Source organism: Triticum aestivum, chromosome 7A, assembly GCF_018294505.1.
Source record: "Triticum aestivum cultivar Chinese Spring chromosome 7A, IWGSC CS RefSeq v2.1, whole genome shotgun sequence".
Classification (NCBI taxonomy): Eukaryota; Viridiplantae; Streptophyta; class Magnoliopsida; order Poales; family Poaceae; genus Triticum; species Triticum aestivum.
The window spans coordinates 16,587,137-16,601,460 of record NC_057812.1 but is presented as its reverse complement, the minus strand read 5'-3'; positions in this window follow the sequence as shown (position 1 = coordinate 16,601,460).

Below are 14,324 nucleotides of genomic sequence, written 5' to 3'. Positions count from 1 at the left end.
GTGATTTCCCATTTGACAGTCTCTCTCTCTCTCGGATTGTCTTTTTTTCGAGGGGTTCTCAAATTGTCGCTCAAACGCACATGAAGATTAACATCGTGATATCTATTCGGCCGGCCCATCTAAGAGCAAATATATTGTACTATCTAGTTTTCAGAACTTTCTAGGAGGTTTTTGGCCAGCAAATATAGTCCGGCCCCTTTTTTCTTTACATGTTTCCTGGTTTTTATTTTCAAGTACGTTTAGATTTTTTATTATTTGGAATTTTAAAAAATGTTCAAAAACTTTAGAAATTTGTTTGCAATTTCAATATTGTTCAATTTTTTTAAGATGTTTCAAATTAAAAACAAGTTTGTTTTTTAAATATTTGAAAATTCAAAAAATGTTTGAAATTTTAAGGAAGATCATCACGTTTCAAAAAATGTTTGAAAGTTCCAAAAAAATGTTCATTTCTTGTTTTTTCTAAAAAGAATTAAAAGAGAAAGTAAAAAAACCTAGTAAGCACTACAGTACCAAACCGTTGCAGTATCGAGTCACTACAATAAGCCGACTCGTGGCAAGATCTCTACAATGGCCAGCTCAGTCAGGAGCTGCATGTCTAAGGGAAAACAACTGGTCTTCGTCAGGTTGTAGCGCGTAATTAGGAGCCACCCTTGTAATAACAAGGCTAAAATCCCACTTAGTGTTGAGCACTGAACATAATATAAAAGCGTCATGGGACGGAGAGAGTAATAATTAGGGAGTAATCATGCTGGTACAGTTAGTGATGATAGCAAGTATAGACAAGGGCTCAAGGCTTGTCTGAATCGTCCACAAATTTTCAGTGATCATATTACTTTTATGACGCTGTACTTTAGATTCATCAGATCAGCCTAATTGTAACTGTCATGTACAAAGCCTTGAGCCCTTGAACTTGTCGTATATCTAGGATACCCTACCGAGAGATATGCCAGATTTAACTTTGACAACATTGGGCCAAGAAAAAAAGGTGAATTTTTTTCTAGAATTAAATCCAGAGAAGAAAACAGAAAAAAGATAAATCTCAAGAAAAATCCAGAGAAACCTAAAGGTGAAATTTGTTTTATGACATAACAACCGCCGTGCACGCCATGTCCGCCAGCAACTAGCGGCACACTGCAGCGCCGATAGATATCTGACTGTGCATAAGAGAATCTTCCAACAGATGATGTAAATTTTTAATGCTCTAAAATGGTTTTAGGGTAGGAGTGAGAATGTTTCTAGGCACCATGGCTGCTGTTGCTTTTCAAGATGCCACAAAACGGGTGCCCTTCTTCTTCTCTAATCAATAATTGCATACATGTAGGTCTTAAATACACGCCAGTTTTTTTTTAGAGTACGGCAATGATGTATCATATTTTGATAGAAGAGCAAAAGGAGATTTACAAGAGGATCAAGCGCAATGCATACATAGGCTTGTTCGGGCACCCACACCAAAACCACTAGGTACAAACTAAGGCTGTTCTCTCAAGAAACGGTCTAATCCTCCTGTTCCTGCATACACGCCAGGGTTTTACAAAGAGGATTGGTTGGTTCGGGCAGGGCTCTAGAGCGAACATGTTACTTTTCCAGGGTGCATACGGTAAATAGACCCGGACGGGCCAGGCGAGCTCTCAGCAGGCCTCCACCGTTGTTCAGGCCAGGAAGGAGGGCCGTTGCCAGGGATCGAACCCGGGTCACCCGCGTGACAGGCGGGAATACTCACCACTATACTACAATGACCTAGCTGGTATTTTATACTCAACTTAGCTTACTTAGAAGTGCTGATAGGGTACAACACGTTTCACATTGCTGTGGTTCAGTTTTCATGCGTGCTCAGGAAAGAGGCGACACTCACATAATTTCGATCAAACATGGAGAAGCAATGGTTCTGGAAGCAATGAGAGCATGGATCTTTGGCCCCAGAAAAACATCGCTGAGTGCGGTCTCAAGCTCAAGCTGACTGTTCCAGCCTTTGGCAGACAATATTCAAGTTTGACGGCATGATCTCGTGTTCCCGGCGTTAACTTCTAGCTTTGTCCCGCAAAACCTAGATGTCGGCATGTCGCAGGAGGACCAGAACGCTCTAGATGAACATAATTCAGTATCTCTTGATGAACCCGACACTGCTATACCGCCAGAAAACGAATATTTGGATAATTTTTGTTGTTTCCGTATGATAATTCAGATACACTTGTTACTAACGAAGCCGGTGAGTATTTGGAACCTTTGATGTCATGGATATTGATTCTACTACCACTCAACTTTAATCCACTCACTCCATATTCTATGTTGATATTTGTGGCCCCTTCGTTTACCTCTTAAAAAAATCAGATGTACATCGCTCATGTGTCCTATATGCATACATATTTTTTCTTTAGTTGGTAACACTATTTTTCCACTAGAAAATGCTTATATCTCTCATGAGTGTATGCTTCTTGGGGTTGCCTGCCTAGTTAAATGAGAGGGCCACCCCTAAGGAAAATAAAAAAAAAGGGCAACCTGGTGCATGTAGCTCCCGCTTGCGCAGGGTCCAGGGAAGGGTCCGACCACTTTGGGTCTATAGTACGCAGCCTTTCCCTACATTTCTGTAAGAGGCTGTTTCCAGGACTTGAACCCATGACCTCATGGTCACAAGGCAGCAGCTTTACCACTGCGCCAAGGCTCCCCTTCACCCCTAAGGAAAATATGGTAAATATTTCAGTATTTTTTAGCAGGATTATACCAATGCATTGTTTATTTGAGTGTGTTTTATATCATTTTATATGAGGTTCTGAACTATCATGTTTTCTAAATTAACCAAAGGGTGTTTATGCAATATTTGTAATGCACACTACAACTCGTTATTACAGTTTACTAAACTGGGTTGCCCCCTTCCCTCCATGTGCAATGGTCAACGAGCTTCTCCATCGCCTTTCTTGGCAGCATATCTGAATGGTGCTCCAGTGTCCTCAGTCCCGATAGACCATTAGGATAGTTGCTTCTACGGATGCCGACAAGAAGATCGAGGAGGGATGTCATCTTTGGCTAGGAGAGAAGGTTTCGTTGGGAAGAGAACTCGTCCTTACGGATTGTGTTGTGGGTGTCGGATCACATATATTCCCTCGCATGCGGTGCCTGTCCTTGGCATCGAGCTGATACCACCATCGTTGGGGTCGTCCACTTTGCTATCATCGGCAAGGAAGACACATAGGATAAAGAGGAGAGGTCGGGTGACAAGTGTTGCATTGTTATGGAGGTCACAACCGTCATTCTCAAGCCAAATGGAAATTCAATAGAGGGGTCTTAATTGACAGGGAGAAACAGGAATAAAAATATGGGTGAAGAGCTACAAGAATTCTAGGAGGACATCGAGTACTTCACGCCGACATCCTGTGTCTGGGAGTGGAGCCGCAGGTGTCCGGTCAGCAAGGTAAGGGCATTGGTGTCTGATGTTCACTATTTGTATGCAGGAATCATGGTCGGTCGGAGCATGTTGCATGGTGTCATTCGTGTCCTTGCTGGTTGGGAGCACCTCACATTGACTCCCTGGCATTTGCTCGCTCCAGCGAGCAAACTGACCAACACACAACTCTCAGCCGACACGCTTTTTTGGGAGCGGCAGGGTGGGAAGTGGGCCCACCAAGTGGGAGAGGGCGGGGCAATTTAAACGTGAGGACGGGAGGTCTTGTTGTGGTATGCAGGCCCACATATAATATACATGTAACCTCCTATTAAGCCTCCACCTAATCTACCAGCACCAGAATTTCTTGATGGGAACTCCTTAATTTCCTATTAAGCCTCCACCTAATCTCTTCTCCTATTGAATTTCAGGGGGGTCCTTCCCTAATTTCTTATTAAGCCTTCACCTAATCTTGTAATGGGAACAAGGAGGTGCTGCACCCTTTCCAAAATGGAAAATAAAACTTATCGAAACGCGAGTGCACGATTCACAAGCATGCACAAACTAGGCTCCCTCTTTTCTTAGTAATAGAGCTTGTTCAAGGTATAAAGTTGCCAAAAGCAAGAAAAATCACTCGAAGTTTGACAAGGTTCCCCTTGGTACTCCGATAAAGCCTTTTATATAACGAACAAACCCACACACGACTCTCCCCCTCACCTCTCTTTCTCCCCCTCCCCCCGCTCTCTCTCTCTCTCTCGTCACACACGTTCCTCTCCTCCTTGACATCCACACCAACTGCGCTAGAACCGCCCCACAGTTGAGTGGTGGATGATCCATTGAGAGAACCGCATGGACTACTAATGTGTTTCCATCCAGATCTGGAATCCTAGGTGCGGGCGACCAGTCGCATCCAGATCTGGAATCCTAGGTGCGGGCGACCAGTCGCATCCAGATCTGGAGTCACCGCAGTCGAAGGTGTCCGTTTTCCCCAGATCTGGAGCAAACATGATGATTGGCGATGGACGAAAGCAGCATACTGGATCCGATGGCCTCGTCTTACCACGACTGGCATCGGAGAATGTAGTTGTTGCCTCCACTTCGCCCTCCGCTGTCAACACCGAAGAAGGTAGGAGAAGAACTCGCCCTGTTTTTTCTAGGAAAATTAAGGTAAAAATTTAGTTGATCTTCAAGTTGTGTTTATTTTATTTAATTGGGGGAAAACACTAGACTTGTATATTACTATAGACTGATTGCAATCATTAGACAGGAGGGAAAAGAAGTATTGATGGGACACTAGCCAACACCACAAAGCCATCGTGGATTGGAATTCACTCTCCACACTGTTACCAGAAATAGCATAAATGGTGTTACACTCAGCACCTTTATAAATTTACAAAATTGTGTAGCCAGTGAGCCAGTAGCAACCTCCAGCCAAAGACCTTAACCTTTTTTGGAACCTTAGCTCTCCAAAACACACCCCAAATACTCCAATTATATGTCGCACTTGAAGAGCTAGAAGCAGGGGAATTGTACCTGAATTTTAGTTGGGTGGCAAGTTTATAAGCAAGTTATCCTTCACGTAGAAGGGTGATTTATGCGAAATATCTCCTCTGCATTGATGTCAGAAAATAGCCTATGGACAAGGTTAATATTCCATTCATTTTTATTGAGACAATCAACTGGTTAACCTACCTCAACCTCGAGTTTCTGGTGAATTTGGTAACCTGAGGCCATACTGTCTCAGAATCCAGTTGTCTCTCCGAATCTGAATTTTTCATCCATTCTCTATACACCAGATGATGTATTCCTTGAGTATCTTAACGCCAAGCCGGCGATGCATACTAGGAAATGACCATGTCTAGAATATCCACACGAGGATAATATTCTCGTTTCAAGATTCTAGAACATAAACTATCCGACTTGTGAATGAGTCTCCACCCTTGCCATTCCAAGAGAGCTTGGTTAAACATATGCCTATCCCATAATCCTAGAACACCTCCTCTCTTTTGTTTTACCGGTTGGTACCAGGAGAGCCAATGGACTTGTGATGTCCTTACTCACTGCCCCACCTAAAGTCCCAGATAAGTTTTTCATACTTATCACAAAAAGCCCAACTTTTCAAAAAAGCCCAAGGATATTTGAACAATCCAAACAAGTAAGTGGGAAGCGCTTGAACCACTTACTTGATCAAGATCTCTTTAGCTGCATGGGCCATATACTTTTTAATCCAGTCGTTGCACATTTTTGTGAACCTTTCCATGATCGATTGAAATTCGAGTCAAACATCCTACCTTCTGGGGTTGGTAAACCCAAATATTTACTCTCAAAAGTGGAAGCTACAACACCAATGGTTACCTTTATCTATTACTGGACATGGGGCGGGCAGTGTTCACTAAATAATAAAGAGCATTTAGCTGGGCTAAGAAGCTATCATGTACACCTTTGAAATAGATTTGGAGTGTCCTTCACTATCCTCGCCTCTCTTCCTATGGCCTTGAAGAACAAAAGGCTTCCATCAACAAACATTAGTTTAGAGACACCGAGTCTCCCCCAGCAATTAACCTCCCTTCCAAAACTTACTTTCTTAAGATGCTTTCCAGACCATCCGTATTGAATTCATGCTCCAGCCAGCTCATCCAAAAGTCTGAACTTATGGAGAGAGGCGGGCAATATATTTCAACACTCCCCCTCACGTCTAGGTTATTTTATTCCTTAGACGTGGGGTCGATGTGGGCCACAGAATCATTTTATTTAATACTGCGTCGGTAGGGTCTTGAACTCAAGACCTCTTAGCTCGGATACCATATTGAATTCATGCTCCAGCCAACTCATCCAAAAGTCTGAACTGATGAAGGGAGGCAGGCAATATATTTCAACAGTTCGCAACCAATAAGATGGTGCATTTAGTATGTGACTATAATATTCCTTCTCAACCAATGAGTACTCCTTATCATGGTCCAAAATCTTTCATGTCCAGGACCAAACATCCCGTTGTAGCACTGCCAACTTAGTGCAGTCATCGGCCAGGGACTTCAATAGTTCCCTCCATCGATGGTACTCTTTCCCATATCTACTCATACCGAAAGGATTTCACGTTGCTATGCACCTTGGTCTGTCTCCCGTATTGCAGCCATAGAGGAAAGTGGTTGGAGCATATGTGTGTACCACTGTTCACTCTGAATAAATCACACCAACTCGACGATGCAACTGCACTTTCAACCCGACAGTCACATTGCTTTTGCCATACTGTTTATTATTGTATGTGCAGGATGGCCCCTTATAGCCCCAATTATGAATATCACACTAGAACAAGGCTTCTCTGAAATTGGTATTTTTCTCTTGGATATCCAAGCTACTAAGAAGTGCTCATGTTGCCACATCGTCTCATAAAAATCACCTATCATCAACAAGTGTTCATGAGCATTTGGCTTTATTCTTTTGAGTAAACTCCAGATGTGACGTCTTCTTGACTCCTTGGTTAACCATGTAGCCTGATACTTCGGGCCATGGGAATCGTCTTGAATAAAGACATCAATGTACCTCAGGTCATATGGTAGTCTTTTTTATTTTAGTTCTTTCATCTCAGAACAACGCAATGTTGGCACCATTGCCCTTACCATCATGCGTAATATAATTCTTGCGGCCTAGCATCCACCTAAGATTATTCAAACTATTTCACACCGTCGAGTTTTATAAGTAAAACAATCATCAAGGGGTGTATGTGCGCACGAGGCAAACTAGCTCTTCAACTATCCGGGACTGCCTGAGGCCCCAACAGTTCTAGATCAGGCGACTCATTTCTCCTGACAGGTGCCTTCCTTATCACATGTCATTCAACGACAACCCATGGGCCGATAGCTTCCTTACCACCTAACAGACCTATGTTGCTCATGCCACCTCCATTACCCTCACCTCATGCCTTGTTGTTCAGACCAAGACCCTTGTAACTAGGTGTCATCACAAACTCACTACCAGACTCACTTTCACGTCCCATGCATTTACCCAACACCGCCCTGGTGTTCACCAGGGATTGATCGACCTCCTTCCTTGGCTTACCCTTGAAGCTATTCTTATCTTTGTGGTGCGTGGCTTTCGTGTTACCAGCTCCAGGGGGTAGGGGATGAGCCTTGTTGAGGCTGACTTTACCCGCTTCATTTTCCTTGCTGGCTGCCGGACTCATGGAGGAGGCCTGTCCTTGAATCACCTCTGCCCTCCGGGGTCAGCCCCGGCGGGGGAAGGAACCAAGTTGATGTCGAGTTCTGACCCCTTACTCTGATTTGTACCTACAAGCAGCTTTGGAGTGATTGCCGGTATCATGAACGAGACATTCCCCACCTCATGCTGGAGTTGAGAACTCATGACAACCATTGGTGGCGCAGGGGCCGGCGCTAGTGTTAGCATAATCTTGAGTGTTTTGTTTGGAACATGATGTAGTTGGTGCTTGCATGTCACATGGCTTTGTTGGGGAACATTGCAGAAAACAAAAATTTTCCTACGGTTTCACCAAGATCCATCTATGAGTTCATCTAGCAATGAGTGATCGGATTGCATCTACATACCTTTGTAGATCACGCGCGGAAGCGTACAAAGAACGAGGATGAGGAAGTCATACTCGACGTGATCCAAATCACCGGAGATCCTAGCGCCGAACGGACGGCACCTCCGTGTTCAACACACGTACGGTCAGCCTGACGTCTCCTCCTTCTTGATCCAGAAAGGGGGAAGGAGAGGTTGATGAAGATCCAGAAGCACGACGGCGTGGTGGTGGATGCAGCAGTCACCGCAGCAGGGCTTCGCCGTTCTTCTGCGAGAGGGAGAGGTGTAGCAGGGGAGAGGGAGGCGCTAAGAGTCAAGGGTGCAGCTGCCCCTCCCTCCCCCCTTTATATAGGCTCCCCAGGGGGGGGGCGCCGGCCCTAGGAATTGGGATCTCCTAGGGGGGGCGGCGGCCAAGGGTGGAGTGGCCCCCAAGGCAAGTGGGGCGCCCCCCCCCCCCACCCTAGGGTTTCCAACCCTAGGCGCAGGGGGTGGGCCAAGGGGGGTGCACCAGCCCACTATGGGCTGGTTCCCCTCCGCACTTCAGCCCATGGGGCCCTCCGGGATGGGTGGTCCCACCCGGTGGACCCCCGGGACCCATCCGGTGGTCCCGGTACAATACCGGTGACCCCCGAAACTCTCCCGATGGCCGAAACTGCACTTCCTATATATAATTCTTCACCTCCGGACCATTCCGGAACTCCTCGTGACGTCCGGGATCTCATCCGGGAGTCCGAACAACTTTCGGGTTACTGCATATTCATATATTTACAACCCTACCATCACCGAACCTTAAGTGTGTAGACCCTACGGGTTCGGGAGACATGTAGACATGACCGAGATGGCTCTCCGGTCAATAACCAACAGCAGGATATGGATACCCATGTTGGCTCCCACATGCTCCTCGATGATCTCATCGGATGAACCACGATGTCGAGGATTCAAGCAACCCCGTATACAATTCCCTTTGTCAATCGGTACATTACTTGCCCGAGATTCGATCGTCGGTATCCCAATACCTCGTTCAATCTCGTTACTGGCAAGTCACCTTACTCGTACCGTAATGCATGATCCCGTGACCAGACACTTGGTCACTTTGAGCTCATGATGATGATGCATTACCGAGTGGGCCCAGAGATACCTCTCCGTCATACGGAGTGACAAATCCCAGTCTTGATCCGTGTCAACCCAACAGGCACTTTCGGAGATACCTGTAGTATACCTTTATAGTCACCTAGTTACGTTGTGACGTTTGGTACACCCAAAGAACTCCTATGGTATCCGGGAGTTACACGATCTCATGGTCTAAGGAAAAGATACTTGACATTGGAAAAACTCTAGCAAACGAACTATACGATCTTGTGCTATGTTTAGGATTGGGTCTTGTCCATCACATCATTCTCCTAATGATGTGATCTCTGTTGGGGAACGTTGCAGAAAACAAAACAAAATTCCTACGGTTTCACCAAGATCCATCTAGGAGTTCATCTAGCAACGAGTGATTGGATTGCATCTACATACCTTTGTAGATCACGCGCGGAAGCGTTCAAAGAACGGGGATGAGGAAGGCGTACTCGACGTGATCCAAATCACCGGAGATCCTAGCGCCGAACGGATGGCACCTCCGCGTTCAACACACGTACGGTCAGTGTGACGTATCCTTCTTCTCGATCCAGCAAGAGGGAAGGAGAGGTTGAGGAAGATGGCTCCAGCAGCAGCACAACGGCGTGGTGGTGATGGAGCTGCAGTACTCCGGCAGGGCTTTGCCAAGCACTATGGAGGAGGAGGAGGTGTTGGAGAGGGAGAGGGAGGCACCAAAGATCAAGGTGAGAAGTCCTCCATCTCCCCACTATATATAGGAGGGCCAGGGGGGGCGCCGGCCCTAGGAGATCTAATCTCCTAGGGTGGTGCGGCCAAGGGGAGGAATCCCTCCTCCCCAAGGCACCTAGGAGGTGCCTTCCCCTCCTAGGACTGTTCCTCCTTGAAACCCTAGGCGCATGGGCCTCTTGTGGCTGGTGCCCTTGGCCCATGTAGGCCAAGGCGCACCCCCTACAGCCCATGTGCCCCCCCGGGACAGGTGGCCCCACCCGGTGGACCCCCGGGACCCTTTCGGTGGTCCCGGTACAATACCGATGACCCCGAAACTTGTCCCGATGGCCGAAACAGGACTTCCCATATATAAATCTTTACCTCCGGACCATTCCGGAACTCCTCGTGACGTTCGGGATCTCATCCGGGACTCCGAACAACATTCGGGTTACTGCATATACATATCCCTACAACCCTAGCATCACCGAACCTTAAGTGTGTAGACCCTACGGGTTCGGGAGACATGTAGACATGACCGAGATTGCTCTCCGATTAATAACCAACAGCGGGATCTGGATACCCATGTTGGCTCCCACAGGCTCCTCGATGATCTCATCGGATGAACCACGATGTCGAGGATTCAAGCAACCCCGTATGCAATTCCCTTTGTCAATCGGTATGTTACTTGCCCGAGATTCGATCGTCCGTATCCCAATACCTCGTTCAATCTCGTTACCGGCAAGTCACTTTACTCGTACCGTAATGCATGATCCCGTGACCAGACACTTGGTCACTTTGAGCTCATTATGATGATGCATTACCGAGTGGGCCCAGTGATACCTCTCCGTCATACGGAGTGACAAATCCCAGTCTTGATCCGTGTCAAACCAACAGACACTTTCCGAGATACCTGTAATATAGCTTTATAGTCACCCAGTTATGTTGTGACGTTTGGCACACCCAAAGCACTCCTACGGTATCCGGGAGTTACACGATCTCATGGTCTAAGGAAAAGATACTTGACATTGGAAATATAGCACACGAACTATACGATCTTATGCTATGTTTAGGATTGGGTCTTGTCCATCACATCATTCTCCTAATGATGTGATCTCATTATCAATGACATCCAATGTCCATAGTCAGGAAACCATGACTATCTGTTGAACAACGAGCTAGTCAACTAGAGGCTTACTAGGGACATGTTGGTGTCTATTATTCACACATGTATTACGATTTCCGGATAATACAATTATAGCATGAATAAAGACAATTATCATGAACAAGGAAATATAATAATGCTTTTATTATTGCCTCTAGGGCATATTTCCAACAGTCTCCCACTTGCACTAGAGTCAATAATCTAGTTACATTGTGATGAATCGAACACCCATGGAATTCTGGTGTTGATCATGTTTTGCTCTAGGGAGAGGTTTAGTCAACGGATCTGCTACATTCAGGTCCGTGTGTACTTTACAAATATCTATGTCTCCATCTTGAACATTTTCACGAATGGAGTTGAAGCGACGCTTGATGTGCCTTGTCTTCTTGTGAAACCTGGGCTCCTTGGCAAGAGCAATAGCTCCAGTGTTGTCACAGAAGAGCTTGATCGGCCCTGACGCATTGGGTATGACTCCTAGGTCGGTGATGAACTCCTTCACCCAAATTGCTTCATGCGCTGCCTCCGAGGCTGCCATGTACTCCGCTTCAGATGTAGATCCCGCCACGACGCTCTGCTTGCAACTGCACCAGCTTACTGCCCCACCATTCAAAATATACACGTATCCGGTTTGTGACTTAGAGTCGTCCAGATCTGTGTCGAAGCTAGCGTCGACGTAACCCTTTACGACGAGCTCTTCGTCACCTCCATAAACGAGAAACATTTCCTTAGTCCTTTTCAGGTACTTCAGGATATTCTTGACTGCTATCCAGTGTTCCTTGTCGGGATTACTTTGGTACCTTCCTACCAAACTTATGGCAAGTTTTACATCAGGTCTGGTACACAGCATGGCATACATAATAGAACCTATGGCTGAGGCATAGGGGATGACACTCATCTCTTTTATATCTTCTGCCGTGGTCGGACATTGAGCCGAGCTCAATTTCACACCTTGTAACACAGGCAAGAACCCCTTCTTAGAATGATCCATATTGAATTTCTTCAATATCTTATCAAGGTATGTGCTTTGTGAAAGACCTATGAGGCGTCTTGATCTATCTCTATAGATCTTGATGCCTAATATATAAGCAGCTTCTCCAAGGTCCTTCATTGAAAAACTTTTATTCAAGTAGGCCTTAATGTTGTCCAAGAGTTCTATATCATTTCCCATCAAAAGTATGTCATCTACATATAATATGAGAAATGCTACAGAGCTCCCACTCACTTTCTTGTAAACACAGGCTTCTCCATAAGTCTGTGTAAACCCAAACGCTTTGATCATCTCATCAAAGCGAATGTTCCAACTCCGAGATGCTTGCACCAGCCCATAAATCGAGCGTTGGAGCTTGCACACCTTGTCAGCATTCTTAGGGTCGACAAAACCTTCCTTCTGCATCATGTACAATTCTTCCTTAAGGAAACCATTAAGGAATGCTGTTTTGATGTCCATTTGCCATATTTCATAATCATAGAATGCGGCAATCGCTAACATGATTCGGACGGACTTCAGCTTCGCTACCGGTGAGAAAGTCTCATCGTAGTCAACCCCTTGAACTTGTCGATAACCCTTAGCGACAAGCCGAGCTTTATAGATGGTCATATTACCATCCGCGTCTGTCTTCTTCTTAAAGATCCATTTATTTTCTATGGCTCGCCGCTCAACGGGCAAGTCAGTCAAAGTCCATACTTCGTTTTCATACATGGATCCTATCTCGGATTTCATGGCTTCTAGCCATTTGTCGGAATCCGGGCTCGCCATCGCTTCTTCATAGTTCGAAGGTTCACCGTTGTCTAACAACATGATTTCCAAGACAGGGTTGCCGTACCACTCTGGTGCGGAACGTGTCCTTATGGACCTTCGAATTTCAGTAGGAGCTTGATCAGAAGTATCTTGATCATCATCATTAACTTCCTCTCTAGTCGGTGCAGGCACCTCAGGAACATTTTCTTGAGTTGCGCCATTTTCCGGTTCAAGAGGTAGTACTTCATCAAGTTCTACTTTCCTCCCACTTACTTCTTTCGAGAGAAACTCTTTCTCTAGAAAGGACCCATTCTTGGCAACAAAGATCTTGCCTTCTGATCTGAGGTAGAAGGTATACCCAATAGTTTCTTTAGGGTATCCTATGAAGACGCATTTTTCCGACTTGGGTTCGAGCTTGTCAGGTTGAAGTTTCCTGACATAAGCATCGCATCCCCAAACTTTTAGAAATGACAGCTTAGGTTTCTTCCCAAACCATAATTCATAAGGTGTCGTCTCAACGGATTTCGACGGAGCCATATTTAAAGTGAGTGCGGCAGTCTCTAAAGCATAGCCCCAAAATGATAGCGGTAAATCGGTAAGAGACATCATAGATCGCACCATATCTAATAGAGTGCGATTACGACGTTCGGACACACCATTACGCTGAGGTGTTCCAGGCGGCGTCTGTTGTGAAACTATTCCACATTTTCTTAAGTGTGTGCCAAACTCGTGACTCAAGTATTCTCCTCCACGATCTGATCGCAAGAACTTGATTTTCCTGTCACGTTGATTCTCAACCTCACTCTGAAATTCCTTGAACTTTTCAAAGGTCTCGGACTTGTGTTTCATTAAATAGACATACCCATATCTACTCAAGTCATCAGTGAGGGTGAGAACATAACGATAGCCACCGCAAGCCTCAACACTCACTGGACCGCACACATTAGTATGTATGATTTCCAATAAGTTGGTTGCTCGCTCCATTGTTCCCAAGAACGGAGTCTTGGTCATTTTACCCATGAGGCATGGTTCGCACGTGTCAAATGATTCGTAATCAAGAGACTCTAAAAGTCCATCAGCATGGAGCTTCTTCATGCGTTTGACACCTATGTGACCAAGGCGGCAGTGCCACAAGTATGTGGGACTATCATTATCAACCTTACATCTTTTGGTATTCACACTATGAATATGTGTAGCATTACGTTCGAGATTCATTAAGAATAAACCATTCACCATCGGAGCATGACCATAAAACATATCTCTCATATAAATAGAACAACCATTATTCTCGGATTTAAATGAGTAGCCATCTCGAATTAAACGAGATCCTGATACAATGTTCATGCTCAAAGCTGGCACTAAATAACAATTATTGAGGTTTAAAACTAATCCCGTAGGTAAATGTAGAGGTAGCATGCCGACGGCAATCACATCGACCTTGGAACCATTCCCGACGCGCATCGTCACCTCGTCCTTCGCCAGTCTCCGCTTATTCCGCAGCTCCTGCTTTGAGTTACAAATGTGAGCAACCGCACCGGTATCAAATACCCAGGAGCTACTACGAGTACTGGTAAGGTACACATCAATTACATGTATATCACATATACCTTTCATGATGCCGGCCTTCTTGTCCGCTAAGTATTTGGGGCAGTTCCGCTTCCAGTGACCACTTCCCTTGCAATAAAAACACTCAGTCTCACGCTTGG